Source organism: Protopterus annectens, chromosome 7.part1 (assembly GCF_019279795.1).
Source record: "Protopterus annectens isolate FY-2018-M chromosome 7.part1, PAN1.0, whole genome shotgun sequence".
In the NCBI taxonomy this organism is placed as follows: Eukaryota; Metazoa; Chordata; order Ceratodontiformes; family Protopteridae; genus Protopterus; species Protopterus annectens.
In genome coordinates, this window is record NC_056740.1 from 516,274,096 (window position 1) to 516,294,994 (window position 20,899).

The following is a 20,899-nucleotide window of genomic DNA, read 5'->3' on the forward strand; positions in this document are numbered from 1 at the left end:
AATGAAAGCAGAGCAGGTAGAAATGATCTAGATGAAGTGTTTGAGACAGGTGCTAGGATGCACACTGTAAGGAAGATAAAAACATGAGGACATCAGAGGAGAAGTACATGTAGCTCCAATTTGCAGAGAAGATCAAAGAAAACAGATAATGGTGGTTTGGGCACATGTCCAGGAAAGCAGAAGACAATCTGGTGAAGTGGTGAGGAAGGTTTGGACAGCCAGAAAGAAAGCAAGAGAAAATGAGGGTGTCCAGCAAAGAGGTGGGTGGACTGCATGAGGAAAGACCTGTGACAATAAGGTATGTCTGTCAAAAAAGGTAGGAGAGTGGCACTGAATAGAGAGAGAGAGAGAGAGAGAGAGAGAGAGAGTTGGTGACAGTTGATACGTCATCCTGACCCCAAATAGAAAATAAAAATAAGGGGGATGTTGATGATGGTGATGATTCAGATACGAGGAGAAAATATGTATGCATGATAGGTTGGGAAGTAAGATGAGGAAGATGGTGACTCAGTAGCAGAGGAAGAACAAGAGCAGAAAGAAGTTAACTCCGCTGTAGACAGAGTGAGAAAGAGAAAGAAAAATAAGAACAGGAGGGGAAAGATGCAAAAAAGGGAAAATGATGATTTAGATATTTTATGACTAAATGTGAATAGTATAAGAAATTAAATGAGGGGTTTAATGGTTGTTGATTAATGCAAGAAGAAAAAGATGAATGTGTTATGTTTAATGGATACAAGATACAGTATGTTATATAAGAAAAACAAAAACATACCAACTCTGTATGGAATAAAAGATTATATGATCAGTAGAATATGAAACATGTTCTGGGTTGGGATATTAATAATGAAGATGGAGTTAAAATATGGAGATTAACACTTCAGTGAAGTGACAGTTCAATGAACAGCATTTCATCAGGAATGCCGTTTATTGAAATCCACTCTTGTGAGGGGTTGCACCCCCCACGCTCCCCGCTAATTATATATACCAACTTTGAGATCACACTACAGCGGGGAAAGGGCAAATTTCTTGAACCTGTACTATGATCTCAATTTGAACTATTTGATGAATGGCATGCTCAATTTAAGTGAACCAGAAATGATGTTCACTGAACTGAATTTTTGCTGAAGTGATATAGACCCCAATTATGATACCAGAAATGGTGATGATATGTGATTTGAAAAGAAAAAGAAATTTTGTGAGGATAATGGTATTGTATGCAATATCTGAGAGTAGATTACCAATAAAATGAGAACTTAGGGAACAGCTTCTCAGAAATCAGCTTGGGATGAGTGCTTCTATTTTGCTCCTGGTGAGAGAAGGGGGCAGAGGCTATTATTTCCTAACCTTTATAGAAATGAAAAATCAAAGAAAAGCCACAAATTGCTTCTTAGGACCCAGTTTTTGGATTAATGGTATTTCTTTGCCTCTGGTAAGAGAAGGATCAGAGGGACATTGATTCCTGCTAGTCTCTGTAAGGGTAGTGCATATGAGACTTCATTGAGTGGTCTAGGTTTGGTAAGAACATTTTCAGGGTCTTTGTGCAACTTAGCTATCTGTTGCATCCAGCTGCTGTAGGTTCTATCAAGGATATCTACCAAGAGAAGATTTGTGCAAGTGTACAGACCACAGTAATATCTGGGTTATTACTACTTTTCAGAAATCAGCTTGGGATTAATACAACCATTTTGCTTCTGTCGAGGATCACTGATTCCTACCTGCATGTACCTGTTTTGAGGGCAGCACTGTCTCTACTACTGGATATATAGCACCTCCAGAAATCAAATCCAAACCTGTTAGATATTACTTACCTTTCTATCCATATTAGTAAGCATCCAGAACCAAGGATTTGCATTTTTCAACCTTCCATGTAGCTGGGTTAGTCGAAATAGGCATCTTGAGACAATTTAACTTTCTCAAGTTTACTGACAATCATCTACTACTTAAATACACTGATACAGTTTGTGAGAGATTCAGTTATTTAATGGTTTTGGAGGAAAAACTCTAATACAAAGACACTAAAAATAACAAGCAGGTGGTCAGTGCCATACAACACGACACTCTACCTATCGTACACAGATCAAACCAAACACAAAGACCTACATGTGCTAAGGCTCTTAAAAGTAACCTACCTAAACCACAAAGACCACTTAAATGTAAGCTATGAAAGAAGTATACTCAGCAACCTTACAACCACACAATGCAGGAAGCACACACCTTGAAACATACATCAAACAATCACAGTGTATAAGTTTGGAAGTCCATAAGGCAAACCATTTCACAGTCCACATCCTAGTCATACATGTGAGACACACTGATACACCACTTACCAGGATGTGAATGGATAGAGTCACAGTCAGTTCCCTATCAGGTGCAAGGATTCATAACATCATGTGGGCACTCATGTCCTTGCACCTCAAATGTACATATGATACAGTGACAGTATATCATCATTATCATCATCATCATCATCATCATCATCAACCCCCTTTTTTCCATATTCTACATCGAGTCAGGGTGTCATGCCAACTGTCACCATCTTTCTTGATTCAATGCCATTGTCTTACCTTATTTGACTCTCATGCCTGATTGTCACAGGACTTTTGTCATACAACCCATCCATTTCTTTGCTCGACAACCTCATTTCCTCTTGTCTTCTTCCTGTCTGTCCCAAATCTTCTTCACCAGATTATCTTCTGCTTTTCTGCCATGTGGCCACACTACTGTAGTCTGTTCTATTTGACCTTCTCTGCAAATGCAGTTACTTTGGTGTCAAAGGAAAAAACTTCAAAGACCAATACATGTAAAGTTCAGTTAAGGCACATTTAATAACTTGCAGCAAGGAGACAAAGACATGCAAATACAAGATTTTGCCTAACTACTAACAGGAAGTATGCTATTCTTATACTGTTTTACAAGACATGGCCTTCTATGGCTGACATAATCAAACACAACTTTCAGTATTGTTCTACAGCAGATGTTACTCAGATTTTCTGCTGACATGACTAGATTTGTGAGAAACTTTTTGAGAAAAACAACCTGGCCTTGGTGGGCACTAACCCGTTACAGGCCCCTATTGTGCAATTCTGATACATGTGTTACATTTCAAGGTACTTTCTAACTCAGGCATAAGCAAATGCTGATTACAGTTCATATTTTCAAGCAGTCTTTGTTCTAATTATCTATAGCTTCTACAGCTGTGTATTTTCTCACAGCACAAGCGGAACGTCTTGTCTAAGCCTCATAACATTTATACAAGTAGTATTGTTCTATTCATTATTTTCCTAACACAAGCAGAAATCATCTGCTTCTCAGTAAATTTCCAAGCATAAGCAAAGATTTTAGCTGACAATACAAGGTCAGAAAGCATCTGCAGTTTGTACACACTTATGCAGTATGAAATAGAATAAATGTATTAACCCTTTTCAAGCTCTAAATGCACTAAGCATATTACTAATACACACATTAATACATATTTTTATGACATTTCCCCCCCCATTAATACTTTTATTCTACTTTCAAAATAAGCATAAACAGTTTGTTTTCTTCTCCTAACCTCTTCCCACTCAGGATTTGCAGTTAAGAGAGTCATTCAGTTTAAACTATGAAAGATTTTTCAATCTTTTAACAGTTCTTCGAACTCAGTACTTTGATATAAGGTTTCAGAAACTGACATGTCTATAAAGTCTTTAATCAGTCTTTTCATGCACGGGATACCACAACAAACACATATTCCCAATAGGAGCATTCCTACACAAATGGCAATCAGGATGTTCATTAGGATGGTACCCCACCCCCCAAAACCATTTCTGGAAAAAGTCCATCAGTGGGTTTGGGCCTGGTTTGGTCATGGCCAACACTTGCTGAATTACCTCAAGATGATTGTCTATCTCGTGTTTATGGTCAGGAATATATGAACAGCATTCTTCTTGGATTAAAGTGCAAGTACCACCTCTCGGCGCTAGGGTGAAGTCGAGAGCCATGCAGTTTTGAAGCACTACAGTTCTCATGGCATTCAGTTCATCAGTCACCAATTCGAGGGTGGAAAAAGTTGCATTGCTCATCACTTCGAGAAGTTTAGACAGTTTTCTCAGCTCCCAGATCAATTTCACTGCTCCATATGCTGGTAATATGCCTGCCCACGATATAACACTATCACTCAAGTCCATGTGTGTCAGTCCATTGCCTATAGAATGATGTTTTTTCCAACGCGCATTGATTTGCCCCACTGGATTTACAGGTTTCTTGACGACTTCTTGGATATTCCGAATTTTTCCTCGAGGCAAAACTGCAGTGTGTCGTATGGCCGGAACCAGGTAGCCCAAACAACAACTGCCGGACCAATTCTCACGTAACCATTTGTATGCCTTTCTGCCACACACAAAATAACAGTCCTCTACTTTAGTAGTAACCTTACTGTGAATATAAACTCGCCCTGCATGAAACATTTTTTTATCAATTATAGACAGTTGTTTATAAAGAACAGAATTATGTTTTACTTCATCAAGTGTTTTGTGCATCAATCCAATAAATAAATCATAATTTGTATTACAACAAAAATCTGCATTGTTAACTTTAGTGTAACATTTATAAGGAACAGTCACATTGCAATTGCTCCAACCCACCTGAACAGTATTATTTTTATAAAAACACACAGTTCCCTTTTGTGGAACAGACAAGTGCAATGCTATTTTATCTTGTGATGTAATGGTTGAGGTATCATAAATCAAGTTTTCCCAGGTCTCATTGACTTCTAGGGGGACCATAGTCATTAATAACCCTCCGTATGCTGTCGGCAAAGCTGTGCAAATCCAGCAATTCGAAACATTGAAAGTCTCAGCAGACACATATTTAATTGCCTGGTAAGTGTTAAAGTTTGGATGTCAGTCTATGAGTAATGCTTCACTTTTATTCAGTTCAGTTTGTGTGGCTGGGAAAAGGAAAGGCCACCGCAAAAACATTATTGTCACTAGTACAGTTAACAGGATGATTATGCAATACTTCTGAGGAAAAGGTTGTTCTGCATTCCTGTTTCTTCTGGACTCTATCATTTTTACTCTTGGCATGTGACAAGATTTTTGTCCAGTTTAAAGTTTTTGACTAGCTTGCAGTGTGTCAGGTGGATCCAGGGGGCACGCTCCGCTATCTTGACTGCAGTGGGTGTTGACAGAAGCACTTGATATGGACCTTCCCACTTTGGTGACGCCCAATTCTTCTTCTTTACTGTCTTCACCCAGATCCAGGTACCCGGGGGGCACTGCCACTTCTGACGGTCTGGTTCGTTCTTTATCTAAAACAGAATTTGACTGCAGCAGATGTTTAGAATTCAACAGGTTTCTCATATACTCAGCTAGTGTAGTGTCAGCTTCCTGGTCTGTGGGCATGAGAGATTTCCACTGAGGTATATAATAAGCCCTTCCAAATAGTTTTTCAAAAGGAGTCAATCCTTTTGCATTCGGAACAGTTCTCATGCTCAACAGTGCCAGGGGCAGACAGTACACCCAATTTCTCTGTGTTTCTACTATTAACTTCCTTAACTTACTCTTTAAAATCCCATTATGCCTCTCTACTAGCCGTGCAGATTGTGGGTGATACGCACAATGATTTTATAAAGAAATACCAAAATGTTTACTTAACTCTTGTATGGTCTGGTTTACGAAGTGTGTGCCGTTGTCACTGTAGATCTTTTCCGGAATGCCGAATCTAGGGATGATTTCTTTAATGAGAACTTTTGCCACCTTTGCCGCGTCTGAATTTTTAGTCGGAAAGGCTTCCACCCATCTGGAAAACATATCTACAATGACAAGACAATACTTCTTATTTTCACATTTGTTCAATTCTATAAAATCCATACAGATAGCATGAAACGGATACGGTGGTGTAGGGAAACTCCCTTGCTTGGGCTTTAACACCCCTTGTGCATGATGTTTATTACAAACGTGACACATCGAACAAAATTTTTTAGAGTAGTTTAAGAATCCGTATGTCGTGAACACTTGGTTCACCAGCTGTACCATCCCCCCTGTTGAGACATGGCACTGCCCATGGCTCAACAAAGCTGCATATCTAAACAAATTAGACGGCAATATCGGTTTCCCTTCTTTAGAGATGTACAGCCCCTTTTCGAGAATTGCTCCTCGTTTTACCCATCTTTGTTTTTCAGCTTGCGTAGTAAGTGTCTGCATTGTCTTTAACATTTCTAAGTCTAAAATCTTAGAGGGTTGTAATTCCTCATTCAAAAGAAATACTTCTGAAGCTGCCTGCTTTGCAGCTGTATCAGCTCTCGCATTACCTTTTGAAATCCTGTCCTGTTGCTTGGTATGAGCTGTGCATTTACAAATAGCTACTTTCTGAGGTAACTGAATAGATTCTAAAAGATCTAAATTGAACTGTGCATGATTGATTGGTTTGCCAGTAGATGTTATCATTCCTCAATTTTTCCATTGTTGCGCAAAAACATGTACAGTAGAAAAAGTGTACTGGCTGTCAGTAAAAATGTTCACACATTTACCTTTTGCTAAGGTACATGCCCATGTTAAGGCAATCATGTCTGCTGTCTGTGCATATAAATTGTGTGGTAAAGATTTCACTTCTATAATGTCAGTATCAGAAACTACTGCATAGCCTACTAGGTTCTGTCCTGCAGGACCCCTTTTGCACGAGCCATCCACTTAGTATGTCACCTCGGCATCATCCAAGGGGACATCCGTGAGATCTTTTCTAGGCAGTGTCTTTTGCTCAATCACCTGCAGGCAGTGTGGTGTGCCATCTGCAGGGGTTGGGAGCAAGGTAGAAGGGTTCAAAGTCGTACATCGTTCAATTGTCATATGAGGTTGGCTCAACAATATAGTCATACAGGAAAGATGCCTAGCAGGGGAAAGATATGCTACCTTCTCTTGCACTAAAATAATCCTACACCAGAATTTCCTGTTGACCAGAGAGTTTCTGGTATATTCTGTAAGGCATTCTCTTCCTCCTTCAATAGGAGTGCTAATCAGCTGTCCTTGCTAGACTGCAAGTGTACAGCTGGGTGGGTCTGAGTTATCCAATTCAACTTCTGCATTTGTATTCCTTGTTCTGACAGTTCTAACTCTGTCTGCTTCTCCCACCTCGTAACCTTTTCTCCTAGGTCTACCCATTTTACATTCTTGCCCTTAGTTAAGCTAACATGTGGTAATCAATTAGATTTATAGAGTGCAAAGAACTCCTGGGGCAATGAACAGCTGGCTACACTGTTCCCTTCTGTGTCCCAGTACAGGTTACGTAATATCAATCTGTTTGCAAAATTTCTAAACAATTCTTGCTCATATTCCTTATCAGGTCCTGGTGTGTTACAATAATACAGAGTACAGTGCAACAAATGCTGTTTATCAATGTCAAGGGAGGGGAACTTGCTGATGGCTACATTCATCAACTCTTCGGTTACTGCCCCTGGACCAGTTGTAACCAAGTCTTGGCTGTACCAATAAAACATTTCACCCTCCGATTGCACTGCAAAGGTATCAATTTGTCGCTGTGCTTCCATACCCTGCATAGACGGAACTACTGCTATACTAAATAGCTGCATAAGGTCTCTTCCCAAGAGATTCACTGGGCACTTTGCAGAAACAACAATTTTGCTTTTCTGGGTCAATCCTGAAACAGGATCAGTTATTGCAATATTATGGGAGAGGGGCTCCCGATACAGCTGTCCATTAGCTGCTTTCACTAGTATGTAATCAGGTGACTCTGGATTCTCTGGCAGTTTGGAGGGATGTATCAGGGTCCGTGATGCCCCTGAGTCACACAATAATCTGACTTCCCTCCCTTCTACCAGGAGTGTAACTTCTGGTTTCGTGTCTGCTAAATAGAGCTCTAAGCTCAATAAATCTAAATCCAATATTTCATTTTCTTCACTATCTGTGACTTCCTGCACTTCCTTTATTTCTTCTGTCACATTCTCTACTCCCTCTATCACATTTTCATTTGTCATTTCTCTGCTATCCCCTTCTAGTGATTCTTGACTATCATATAGTCAGTCCTCACCCTCCTTGTCTTCCATGGTTGCCTTCTTGTTTTTCTTGCAATCCCTTGCCAAGTGTCCCTTTTTACCGCATTTAAAACATTCACCCCTTTTCTTTTGCCCTTCAAAGTCCTCCGATCGCTGATCAGATTGTTTGTTTCCCTGGGCATTTCTCTGGCCCTTTTTCCCGGACTGTACTACAAAAACATCTGCTCCATCTTCTACAGAAAATACTTGGGCTTTTGTTTTCTTTTTGCTATTAAATTGCCCTTCGGCATGGCTAGCATATTCAAGTAATGACTGTAATCTACTTGTACGATGATCTATCATGTGCTTTGTAATAAAACTGCTTATGGGTGCAATGCTGCCTTTCAAAAATGCATTCTTTAACTGCTTCTCATATGGGGAATCTTGTGTCTGATCTTCAGGAACCTGCATTCCACAGTGGTTATTAAAACATTCTAACAGTCTGGCATAATATCTGTCAACAGTCTCACCTTCTTGTTGGATGCATTGATTAATGCAAGTCCAGTCTGCCCTAGGCTTCCATTTCTCAGAGATATGGTCTGTAAGACCTTTCACTCTGTTGTCTAGCTTTGTGCTGCTATGTGGGAGGGGCCTGAGCGCAGCGTCACGGGGATTCCAGTCACCACTAATCATGTGCCAATCTGGTCCCACAATTTGTCTGACTACTTTTTCTAACTCTTCTCTGTTTAAATTATAACTTAGCCTCATTCCTTGCAAATCTTCCAAAAACTTTCTAAAATTAAATTTTGGATGGGGAATTCCCTCAGTGGCCTTCCGGATGTCCTCCGGAGTCCAGGGTCTATACACTAGAATAGTTGGGTCCTGACCTTCTTGTCCTGCCTGAGGATTAGGCACTTCTATAAGTGGGCATATTTCTTCTTCACTCATGGATCGTGAATTTCTACCCATTTGATATAACTCAATGTCCCCTTTTGAGTTTCCTACCCGTGTTCGAGACCTGGTCTCGACGGGATCTCTAATAAACGGTTTCGCTTTTGTAGTGTCTCTATTTACAGTGACAGCAAAATATCGCGGGGTGTACTAACTTGTTCACTCGCCTCATATTCTGGTAAGGGAGGTGGAGGGGCCGATGCTATTACTAAGTTATTATCCTCCTTATCTAAAAACATTGCTTTTGAATTATTACTCTTTTGTTCCCTTCGGTTTACTTCCTCAATCCACCTGTGTGCCTGAGGAATTCCTAACTGTCGTTGCTTTTTTACCCGACCTTTAGAATCGGTTTTAAGCTGTTTGACAAATTTTATTAAGCAAGGATTTTTCTAATTTACCATCAAATTCATACTTATTAACTCATTTTGAGTAGTATTTAATATTATCAGCACGCTGTGACTGCATGTATTTCGCGTCTTCGGTTAACGGTGGATTTTGGGGTCTTTTTGTGCAATTATTACCCATTCTGTTCTACCGTTTTAATCGTTACGTAACTCCTTATTTTTTAACGTGGTACCACTGATTTTGTTATAGTCTCTTCAGAATGACTGCCTACCTGCTCTGTTTCCCTGATCTATGACAAGACAGTAATCTTTTTGTCCCTGACTTGTAAAAACAAAGTCTTAACAAAACAATACAAATCTAGTCCCTGATCTAAAACAGAAAAAAAGGTAGATTCACCTCACCTGAGCCTTTGTGATTGATCACCTGGTTTGTGTAAACCCGTCCTTCAGTCGCAGATCAGAAAGTGGCTGGCCTCTTTTGTATGACAATTCAGTTAGAGGGCTTTTCAAATAAGAAGAACCAATGTCGTTTTTTCCTCGTATGGTTTCAAGCCACCTGGCCTGTCTGATCCGAGGCAATGTGAGGGTTTCGGTCCGAAGGACCAATCTGTCAAAGGAAAAAACCTCAAAGACCAATACACGTAAGGTTTAGTTAAGGCAAATTTAATAACTTGCAGCAAGGAGACAAAAACATGCAAATACAAGATTTTGCGTAACTACTAACAGGAAGTATGCTATTCTTATAATGTTTTACAAGACATGGCCTTCTATGGCTGACATAATCAAACACAACTTTCAGTATTGTTCTACAGCAGATGTTACTCAGATTTTCTGCTGACATGACTAGATTTGTGAGAAATGTTTTGAGAAAAACAACCTGGCCTTGGTGGGCACTAACCCATTACAGGCCCTTATTGTACAATTCTAATACATGTGTTACATTTCAAGGTACTTTCTAACTCAGGCATAAGCAAATGCTGATTACAGTTCATATTTTCAAGCAGTCTTTGCTCTAATTATCTATAGCTTCTACAGCTTTGTATTTTCTCACAGCACAAGCGGAACTTCTTGTCTAAGCCTCATAACATTTATACAAGTAATATTGTTCTATTCATTATTTTCCTAACACAAGTAGAAATCATCTGCTTCTCAGTAAATTTCCAAGCATAAACAAAGATTTTAGCTGGCAATACAAGGTCAGAAAGCATCTGCAGTTTGTACAGATTTATGCAGTATGAAATAGAATAAATGTGTTAACCCATTTCAAGCTCTAAATGCACTAAGCATATTACTAATACACTCATTAATACATATTTTTCTGACATTTCCCCCTATTAATACTTTTATTCTACTTTCAAAATAAGCATAAACAGTTTGTTTTCTTCTCCTAACCTCTTCCCACTCAGGATTTGCAGTTAAGAGAGTCATTCAGTTTACACTTATGAAAGATTTTTCAATCTTTTCACAGTTCTTCGAACTCAGTACTTTGATATAAGGTTTCAGAAACTGACATGTCTATAAAGTCTTTAATCAGTCTTTTCATGCATGGGATACCACAACAAACACATACTCCAAAGAGGAGCATTCCTACACAAATGGCAATCAGGATGTTCATTAGGATGGTACCCCACCCCCAAACCATTTCTGGAAAAAGTCCATCAGTGGGTTTGGGCCTGGTTTGGTCATGGCCAACACTTGCTGAATTACCTCAAGATGATTGTCTATCTCATGTTTATGGTCAGGAATATACAAACAACATTCTTCTTGGATTAAAGCGCAAGTACCACCTCTCGCCGCTAGGGTGAAGTTGAGAGCCATGCGGATTTGAAGCACTACAGTTCTCATGGCATTCAGTTCATCAGTCACCAATTCGAGGGCGGAAAAAGTTGCATTGCTCATCACTTCGAGAAGTTAAGACAGTTTTCCCAGCTCCCAGATCGATTTCACTGCTCCATATGCTGGTAATATGCCTGCCCACGATATAACACTATCACTCAAGTCCATGTGTGTCAGTCTATTGCCTATAGAATGATGGTTTTTCCAACACACATCTATTTGCCCCACTGGATTTATAGGTTTCTTGACGACTTCTCGGATATTCCAAATTTTTCCTCAAGGTAAAACTGCAGTGTGTCGTATGGCCGGAACCAGGTAGCCCAAAAAACAACTGCCAGAGCAATTCTCAGGTAACCATTTGTATGCCTTTCTGCCACACACAAAATAACAGTCCTCTACTTTAGTAGTAACCTTACTGTGAATATACACTCGCCCTGCATGAAACATTTTTTTATCAATTATAGACAGTTGTTTATGAAGAACAGAATTATGTTTTACTTCATCAAGTGTTTTGTGCATCAATCCAATAAATGAATCATAATTTGTATTACAAAAAAAATCTGCATTGTTACCTTTAGTGTAACATTTATAAGGAACAGTCACATTGCAATTGCTCCAACCCACCTGAACAGTATCATTTTTATAAAAACACACAGTTCCCTTTTGTGGAACAGACAAGTGCAATGCTATTTTATCTTGTGATGTAATGGTTGAGGTATCATAAATCAAGTTTTCCCAGGTCTCATTGATCTCTAGGGGGACCGTAGTCATTAATAACCCCCCGTATGCTGTCGGCAAAGCTGTGCAAATCCAGCAATTCGAAACATTGAAAGTCTCAGCATACACATATTTAATTGCCTGGTAAGTGTTAAAGTTTGGATGCCAGTCTATGAGTAATGCTTCACTTTTATTCAGTTCAGTCTGTGTGGCTGGGAAAAGGAAAGGCCACAGCAAAAAGATTATTGTCACTAGTACAGTTAACAGGATGATTATGCAATACTTCTGAGAAAAGGGTTGTTCTGCATTCCTGTTTCTTCTGGACTCTATCATTTTTACTCTTGGCATGTGACAAGATTTTTGTCCAGTTCAAAGTTTTTGACTAGCTTGCAGTGCGTCAGGTGGATCCAGGAGGCGCGCTCCGCTATCTTGACTGCAGTGGGTGTCAACAGAAGCACTTGATATGGACCTTCCCACTTTGGTGATGCTGAATTCTTCTTCTTTACTGTCTTCACCCAGATCCAGGTACCCGGGGGCACTGCCACTTCTGACGGTGTGGTTCGTTCTTTATCTAAAACGGAATTTGACTGCAGCAGATGTTTAGAATTCAACAGGTTTCTCATATACTCAGCAAGTGTACTGTCAGTTTCCTGGTCTGCGGGCATGAGAGATTTCCACTGAGGTATATAATAAGCCCTTCCAAATAGTTTTTCAAAAGGAGTCAATCCTTTTGCATTCGGAACAGTTCTCATGCTCAACAGTGCCAGGGGCAGACAGTACACCCTATTTCTCTGTGTTTCTACTATTAACTTCCTTAGCTTACTTTTTAAAATCCCATTATGCCTCTCTACTAGCCCTGCAGATTGTGGGTGATACGCACAATGATTTTTTAAAGAAATACCAAAATGTTTACTTAACTCTTGTATGGTCTGGTTTACGAAGTGTGTGCCATTGTCACTGTATATCCTTTCCGGAATGCCGAATCTAGGGATGATTTCTTTAATGAGAACTTTTGCCACCGTTGCCGCGTCTGGATTTTTAGTCGGAAAGGCTTCCACCCATCTGGAAAACATATCTACAATGACAAGACAATACTTCTTATTTTCACATTTGTTCAATTCTATAAAATCCATACAGATAGTATGAAATGGATACGGTGGTGTAGGGAAACTCCCTTGCTTGGGCTTTAACACCCCTTATGCATGATGTTTATTACAAACTTGACACATCGAACAAATTTTTTTAGAGTAGTTTAAGAATCCGTATGTCGTGAACACTTGGTTCACCAGCTGTACCATCCCCCCTGTTGAGACATGGCACTGCCCATGGCTCAACAAAGCTGCATATCTAAACAAATTAGACGGCAATATCGGTTTCCCTTCTTTAGAGATGTATAGCCCCTTTTCGAGACTTTTCAGGCTTGTTGGCTGTTGGTGAAGCACCCACCAAGAGGAGAAAACGCTGAGAGAAGAAAGGAGCCACTTTTGAGACTTTAAGTATTTTTCCTCTGTTTATTTGTTAAGTTTTTCTGCATAGCCACCTATTTTGAGCATTTTCTGGCTTGTTAAATTTGATTTCTGCATTAGTAACTGTATTTAGAGCACAACCTAGAGCTGTTTACTGAATTTCCTGTTTGCACTTATTTTTAAAATCGTTTTTTTCTCAGAACTTGCATTTTATCTGTCTTTGGCCTAGCACTCTTGTGTGGGGTCATTTACTGCACTGTTATAACTTGCTGATACTTGTTAACCTCTGCTATCTCTGAAAAAACAAAAACAAAAAAAAAATCTTGCTTTTTTCCCACTTTTCTGAGATTTAAAAAAGTTCAGTTACAGGCTTGCTGTTCATGAACTGTTTGTAAGTTTCTGTGAGGCTATTTTTTGCTTGGGCTAAAGGAAAGTCTCTCTGTTGATCAGTGGCAGTGAAAAACATTGAGCAGCCTGCCTGCCCCTGTGGGAGTGGTTACTGACTTGAAACTGTAGTTTTATTGGCCATTCTGGGTCATTTCCAAAACTCCTTCATCTTCCTCTCTTAAAACCTGGTTGCCTCATGGTTTTGGCATCTTTCAGGCTTATTGGCTGTTGGTGAAGCACCCACCAAGAGGGGAAAATGCTGAGAGAAGAAAGGAGCCACTTTTGAGACTTTAAGTATTCTTCCTCTGTTTATTTGCTAAGTTTTTCTGCATAGCCACCTATTTTGAGCATTTTCTGGCTTGTTAAATTTGATTTCTGCATTAGTAACTGTATTTAGAGGACAACCTAGAGCTGTTTACTAAATTTCCTGTTTGCACTTATTTTTAAAATCGTTTTTTTCTCAAAACTTGCATTTTATCTGTCTTTGGCCTAGCACTCTTGTGTGGGGTCATTTACTGCACTGTTATAACTTGCTGATACTTGTTAACCTCTGCAATCTCTGCAAAAACAAAAAAACAAAAAAATCTTGCTTTTTTCACACTTTTCTGAGATTTAAAAAAGTTCAGTTACAGGCTTGCTGTTCTTGAACTGTTTGTAAGTTTCTGTGAGGCCATTTTTTGCTTGGGCTAAAGGAAAGTCTCTCTGTTGATCAGTGGCAGTGAAAAACATTGAGCAGCCTGCCTGCCCCTGTGGGAGTGGTTACTGACTTGAAACTGTAGTTTTATTGGCCATTTTGGGTCAATTCCAAAACTCCTTCATCTTCCTCTCTTAAAACCCTCTTTTTGCGCGGTTTTGCATGTCTTTGAGCATAGCGCAACAGCGGGCAGCGCCGCCTAATTGGGTTTAAACTATTCCTGGCTCCACAAAGTCTGCTCTTCACTTTTTCCCTTAGAACTGCTCTATCTCTCAATTTAAACACCATATTCTCATTCTAAGGCCCTTCACTGGTCCAATTAAGTAATCCTACAAGTTAGCACTATTAAACCATAAGCACTACTTACTCTTATACTCTCTACAATTACCCTGTCCTCTATTGGTCCATCTTAAATTCAGTTTCCCTATTACTCTAGCATGTCCAAAGGTCAGTCAATGGTTTCCTCTCCAGTCCAGCTGGTGAATCTGGGAATTTTGAGGCAATGTTACAACTGTCTCATGTACACGGACAACCCTCTCCTCCTCCAAACAGGTTCAAATATATGTGAGAGATGCAACTATTTAGCCAAACTGGAGGCTGAGCTCTCTCATCTCAAAACTGGTGTAACCAGTCAGGAGGAGAAGGTAACCTCACACAACACAATTCCAGTATCACATAGTCCCTCCACATCAGCGAACCAAACACATAAATACACAAAAACATACTCGGAGGCTCTAAATAAAAATCTACCTAAGCAACGGAGACCTCCAAAGCAGACATCCAAGCAAACGCTACCTCAAAACAAAACACACACAACACATAACCCACAAAGTCAGTGTGCCAAGCAGCCACAGCCCTTAAGGCTGAATAACACACCTGATACTCTTGTTATAGGTGACTCTATTGTCAGACACACTGACGTCCCGCTCACCAGGCTGAATAAAGAGAAGGTCACAGTGAGCTGCCTGGCGGGTGCTAGGATCCGACACATAGCATAAGCACTCAGGTCACTCAAAGGCAAGTACTAATATGACTCAGTCATTGTACATGCTGGTGTGAATGACCTGAGACGTACCTCCCTGGACTACATGAAAAGAGACATAGAGGAGCTCTCTGATCATGTAGCCCAGGCTGGTATGACCCTGACCTTGAGCAGCATCTTACCCTCACCTAGAATGATGCCACAGTACAAAGACAAAATGATCGATTTTAACAATTGGCTAAAATTTTGGTGTCATTCAAAGGGGATCCAGTGTCTGTCAGCCTGGGATGACATGCTCAACAAGCCACGTTGCTTAGGGACGGCTTGCACCTGTCACCACTGGGCTTTCGGATATTGGCAAAGGCTCTTGCCACCCCATAGTGCCTTTTTAGGCAAGGCTCAAAAGTCAAACCCACCCCATAGACAGCACAAGGAACAAGAAACTAAGGGTAATGCTGCTAAACGCCAGAAGTCTTAACCTCAAGATGCACTTACTCGAAGCTCTCCTCAGTATGGAGAACACCGATATCTGTGCAGTGACAGAAACCTGGTTCAAGGCTCCAGAGAGCACCCCAGCACTACCAGGCTATACCTCATATCATGCTTTTGGCCCCAAAACCGGACGAACCACAAAAGGAGGGGGAGTTTCCATATTTATCAAGGATATCCACACCTCCAGGTTAGTGGCATTGCACGAAGTATCGGAGACCATCCATGTGCAACTAACAGTGGGCAAGACTGCTTTTCAGTTTATAGCATCCTACAGACCACCCTCTCAAAGTCAGGAATCCCATTCGGCTTTCTTGAAAACATTGGAGATCTCTCCGAACACCATTATATTGGGCGACTTCAACTACCCAAACATTGACTGGAAGCACTACTCAAGCCCCAGCACCTTAGCCCAAAGATTCCTGGAAATTATAAACTCAAATGCTATGGAACAACTAGTCACCACTCCCACAAGAGGGGACAACATACTAGACCTGATCATTACCAACATGGGGACTCTATGCTCCACACCAGAAGTATATCCCTCATTGGTAAGATCAGACCATAAATTAATTTCACTGGATGTCCACATCCCGACCCCAGCCCAGAAAACCACAGTGAAAAACTTCTCAAAAGCGAACTTCTCACTTCTCAAAACCAAAGTGGAATCCTTCAAGGCCCCAGGGCCAGTGGAAACTACAGCCCAAACTGCAGAATCCTATATAAATGCATTCTACGGACATCTCCAGGAATGCATGGATCATGCTATCCCAAACAAAACCAAGACCCAATCATCCAAAGGCAGGCGTCCAGTCTGGTGGACCCCTGCCATAAATAAACTGTACAACAGAAGGAGGAAACTACTACATGATAGAGCAAAATCCCTAATAGGGAAGGCATCTCTGATCTGTACTAGCAAAAAATTACGATCCCTCATAAAATCCTCCAAGGCCAGCTTTGAGAGAAAAATTGCACAGGACACCAAAGACAATCATAAGGCTTTTTTCAGTTATGTTAGAAACCTGGGATGCAACTCCCAGACCTGTTCTGAGTTTATTCTAAACGACAAAAAATACACTGAACCCACAGACGTCACCAATATCCTGGCAGACAGGTTCAGTGCAAACTTCTCCACCCCCTCCCTCCCAAAAGAGCAAGTATCTATCTCCGCAGAGGGCTGCCACCCAAACATCTCAGATGCTCAGGTGAAGGCTGCCCTCTCCAAAGCAAAAAACACTGCTTCCATGGGACCAGATGGCATTCCAGGTTGCGTCCTACATGAACTACAAGAGGAACTAATCCCTCAAATAAAACAGCTATACAATCTCAGCCTCACTACAGGATATGTGCCCACAGAATGGCGTACAGCAACAGTGGTCCCACTCCACAAAGGTGGAGCCTCTACGGACCCTGGAAACTATCGCCCCATAAGCCTGACTAGCTTAGTCTGCAAGGCTATGGAGAGGATCATCATGGAGCTCATAAACAAAGACATTGGGGACCTACAGACACTAGATCCTACCCAGTTCGGCTTTGTCAAGGGCAGATCCTGCCTTTTGAACCTGGTTGACTTCTTTGAAACAGTTACCAAAGCCATAGATGAAGGGAAGGTAGTCCACACAGCCTATCTGGACCTTGCAAAGGCATTTGACACAATACCCCACTCGGGCATCATAGATAAGCTATCCAGCTTAAATATAAACCCCTATGTCACAAGATGGGTCGCAAACTGGCTCAAAGACAGAACCCACAGAGTGAGAGTTGCTGGAGCCATGTCAGACTCGAAACTGGTCACAAGTGGCATCCCACAGGGTTCTGTCCTGGGACCACTCTTGTTCGGTATATACTTTTCGAGGTACAGGCAAGCGTGGGAGGACTATGGCTCACCAAGTTCAGAGCGACTGCAAACTGGGCGCCATAATCAACTCTCCAGCTGACACAAACATCCTTCAAAAAGGTCTCACAGAGACAGATAACTGGTGCCAGCGCCATGGTTTAAAGTTAATGCCAAAAAATGTATAGTCATACCCTTTGGCAAAAACAATGTGCCCACAAATTACCACATAGGCGGAAACCCATTAAGTACAGAAAAAGTTATTAGGGACCTGGGGACCCAAATTGATAGCAATCTCTCCTTTGAAAACCACATTGCCAAAGTGGTTAGAAAGACCTTCTACATAGCCCACCTCATCACGAAGGGTTTAACATCTAGATCAAGAGAGGTAATCGTGCCCCTTTATTCATACCTCATCAGGCCCATCATAGAATACAATGCCCCTTTTGGGATGTACCTTACCCGACACCTGCAGCAATTAGAAAGACCCCAAAAGTATCTCACCAAGAGGATCAACGGTCTCAAACAGATGCCATATGCTGCTCGGTTAAAAAAACTCCAGCTCTACTCAGTTGCATACCGCCTACTTCGAGGCGATCTATGCCTGACATACAAAGCTATGTCAAATCCAGAATTAATTGACATGCTCCACCTCAGTAAATCTAAATCCCTTAGAGCCACACACTCGAGGGACTTGAACCTCAGCACAGAAATAAATAGAACTTGCTGGAGGGACAGGTTCATAACCCAGAGGCTCCCTTCGCTCTGGAATAGAATTCCAGTTCATGTGAGGCAGAGCACCTCACTGAATCTCTTCAAGAAGAATCTCGATAAGTGGATGGGGGATCATAGGTTTGTCCCAGGGATTACTCCCGTGTCACTATTAGACAGAGGCACAGTAAACTAAACCTTAAAAAGGGCACAGTATACTCAAATCAAGGGGTGGCGTAAGCCATACAGAATCGGGCTAGGCTTATAATTGCCCCAGGGCAGATAGCCTAGTATGAACCTATGAACCTATGAACCTATGAGAATTGCTCCTCGTTTTACCCATCTTTGTTTTTCAGCTTGCATAGTAAGTGTCTGCATTGTCTTTAACATTTCTAAGTCTAAAATCTCAGAGGGTTGTAATTCCTCATTCAAAAGAAATACTTCTGAAGCTGCCTGCTTTGCAGCTGTATCAGCTCTCGCATTACCTTTTGAAATCCTGTCCTGTTGCTTGGTATGAGCTGTGCATTTACAAATAGCTACTTTCTGAGGTAACTGAATAGATTCTAAAAGATCTAAAATAAACTGTGCATGATTGATTGGTTTGCCAGTAGATGTTATCATTCCTCAATTTTTCCACTGTTGCGCAAAAACATGTACAGTAGAAAAAGTGTACTGGCTGTCAGTAAAAATGTTCACACATTTACCTTTTGCTAAGGTACATGCCCATGTTAAGGCAATCAGGTCTGCTGTCTGTGCAGATAAATTGTGTGGTAAATTTCACTTCTTTAATGTCAGTATCAGAAACTACTGCATATCCTACTAGGTTCTGTCCTGCAGGACCCCTTTTGCACGAGACATCCACGTAGTATGTCACCTCGGCATCATCCAAGGGGACATCCGTGAGATCTTTTCTAGGCAGTGTCTTTTGCTCAATCACCTGCAGGCAGCTGTGTGGTGTGCCGTCTGCAGGGGTTGGGAGCAAGGTAGAAGGGTTCAAAGTCATACATCGTTCAATTGTCATATGAGGTTGGCTCAACAATATAGTCATACAGGAAAGATGCCTAGCAGGGGAAAGATATGCTACCTTCTCTTGCAGTAAAATAATCCTACATCAGAATTTCCTGTTGACCAGAGAGTTTCTGGTATATTTTGCAAGGCATTCTCTTCCTCCTTCAATAGGAGTGCTAATCAGCTGTCCTTGCTAGACTGCAAGTGTACAGCTGGGTGGGTCTGAGTTATCCAGTTCAACTTCTGCATTTGTATTCCTTGTTCTGACAGTTCTAACTCTGTATGCTTCTCCCACCTCGTAACCTTTTCTCCTAGGTCTACCCATTTTACATTCTTGTCCTTAGTTAAGCTAACATGTGGTTATCGATTAGATTTATAGAGTGCAAAGAACTCCTGGGGCAATAAACAGCTGGCTACACTGTTCCATTCTGTGTCCCAGTACAGATTACGTAATATCGATCTGTTTGCACAATTTCTAAACAATTCTTGCTCATATTCCTTATCAGGTCCTGGTGTGTTACAATAATACAGAGTACATTGCAACAAATGCTGTTTATCAGTGTCAAGGGAGGGGAACTTGCTGATGGCTACATTCATCAACTCTTCGGTTACTGCCCCTGGACCAGTCGTAACCAAGTCTTGGCTGTACCAATAAAACATTTCACCCTCCGATTGCACTGCAAAGGTATAAATTTGTCGCTGTGCTTCCATACCCTGCATAGTCAGAACTACTGCTATACTAAATAGCTGCATAAGGTCTCTGCCCAAGTGATTCACTGGGCACTTTGCAGAAACAACAATTTTGCTTTTCTGGGTCAATCCTGAAACAGGATCAGTTATTGCAATATTATGGGAGAGACGATCCCGATACAGCTGTCCATTAGCTGCTTCAACTAGTATGTAATCAGGTGACTCTGAATTATCTGGCAGTTTGGGGGGATGTATCAGGGTACGTGATGCCCCTGAGTCACACAATAATCTGACTTCCCTCCCTTCTACCAGGAGTGTAACTTCTGGTTTCATGTCTGCTAAATAGAGCTCTAAGCTCAATAAAGCTAAATCCAATATTTCATTTTCTTCACTATCCGTGACTTCCTGCACTTCCTCTGTTTCTTATGTCACATTCTCTACTCCCACTATCACATTTTCATTTGTCATTTCTCTGCTATCCCCTTCAAGTGCTTCCTGACTATCATATAGTCAGTCCTCACCCTCCTTGTCTTCCATGGTTGCCTTCTTGTTTTTCTTGCAATCCCTTGCCAAGTGTCCCTTTTTACCGCATTTAAAACATTCACCCCTTTTCTTTCGCCCTTCAAAGTCCTCTGATCACTGATCAGATTGTTTGTTTCCCTGGGCATTTCTCTTGCCCTTTTTCCCAAACTGTACTACATAAACGTCTGCTCCATCTTCTACAGAAAATACTTGGGCTTTCTTTTTCTTTTTGCTATTAAAATGCCTTTCGGCATGCCTAGCATATTCAAGTAATGACTGTAATCTACTTGTATGATGATCTA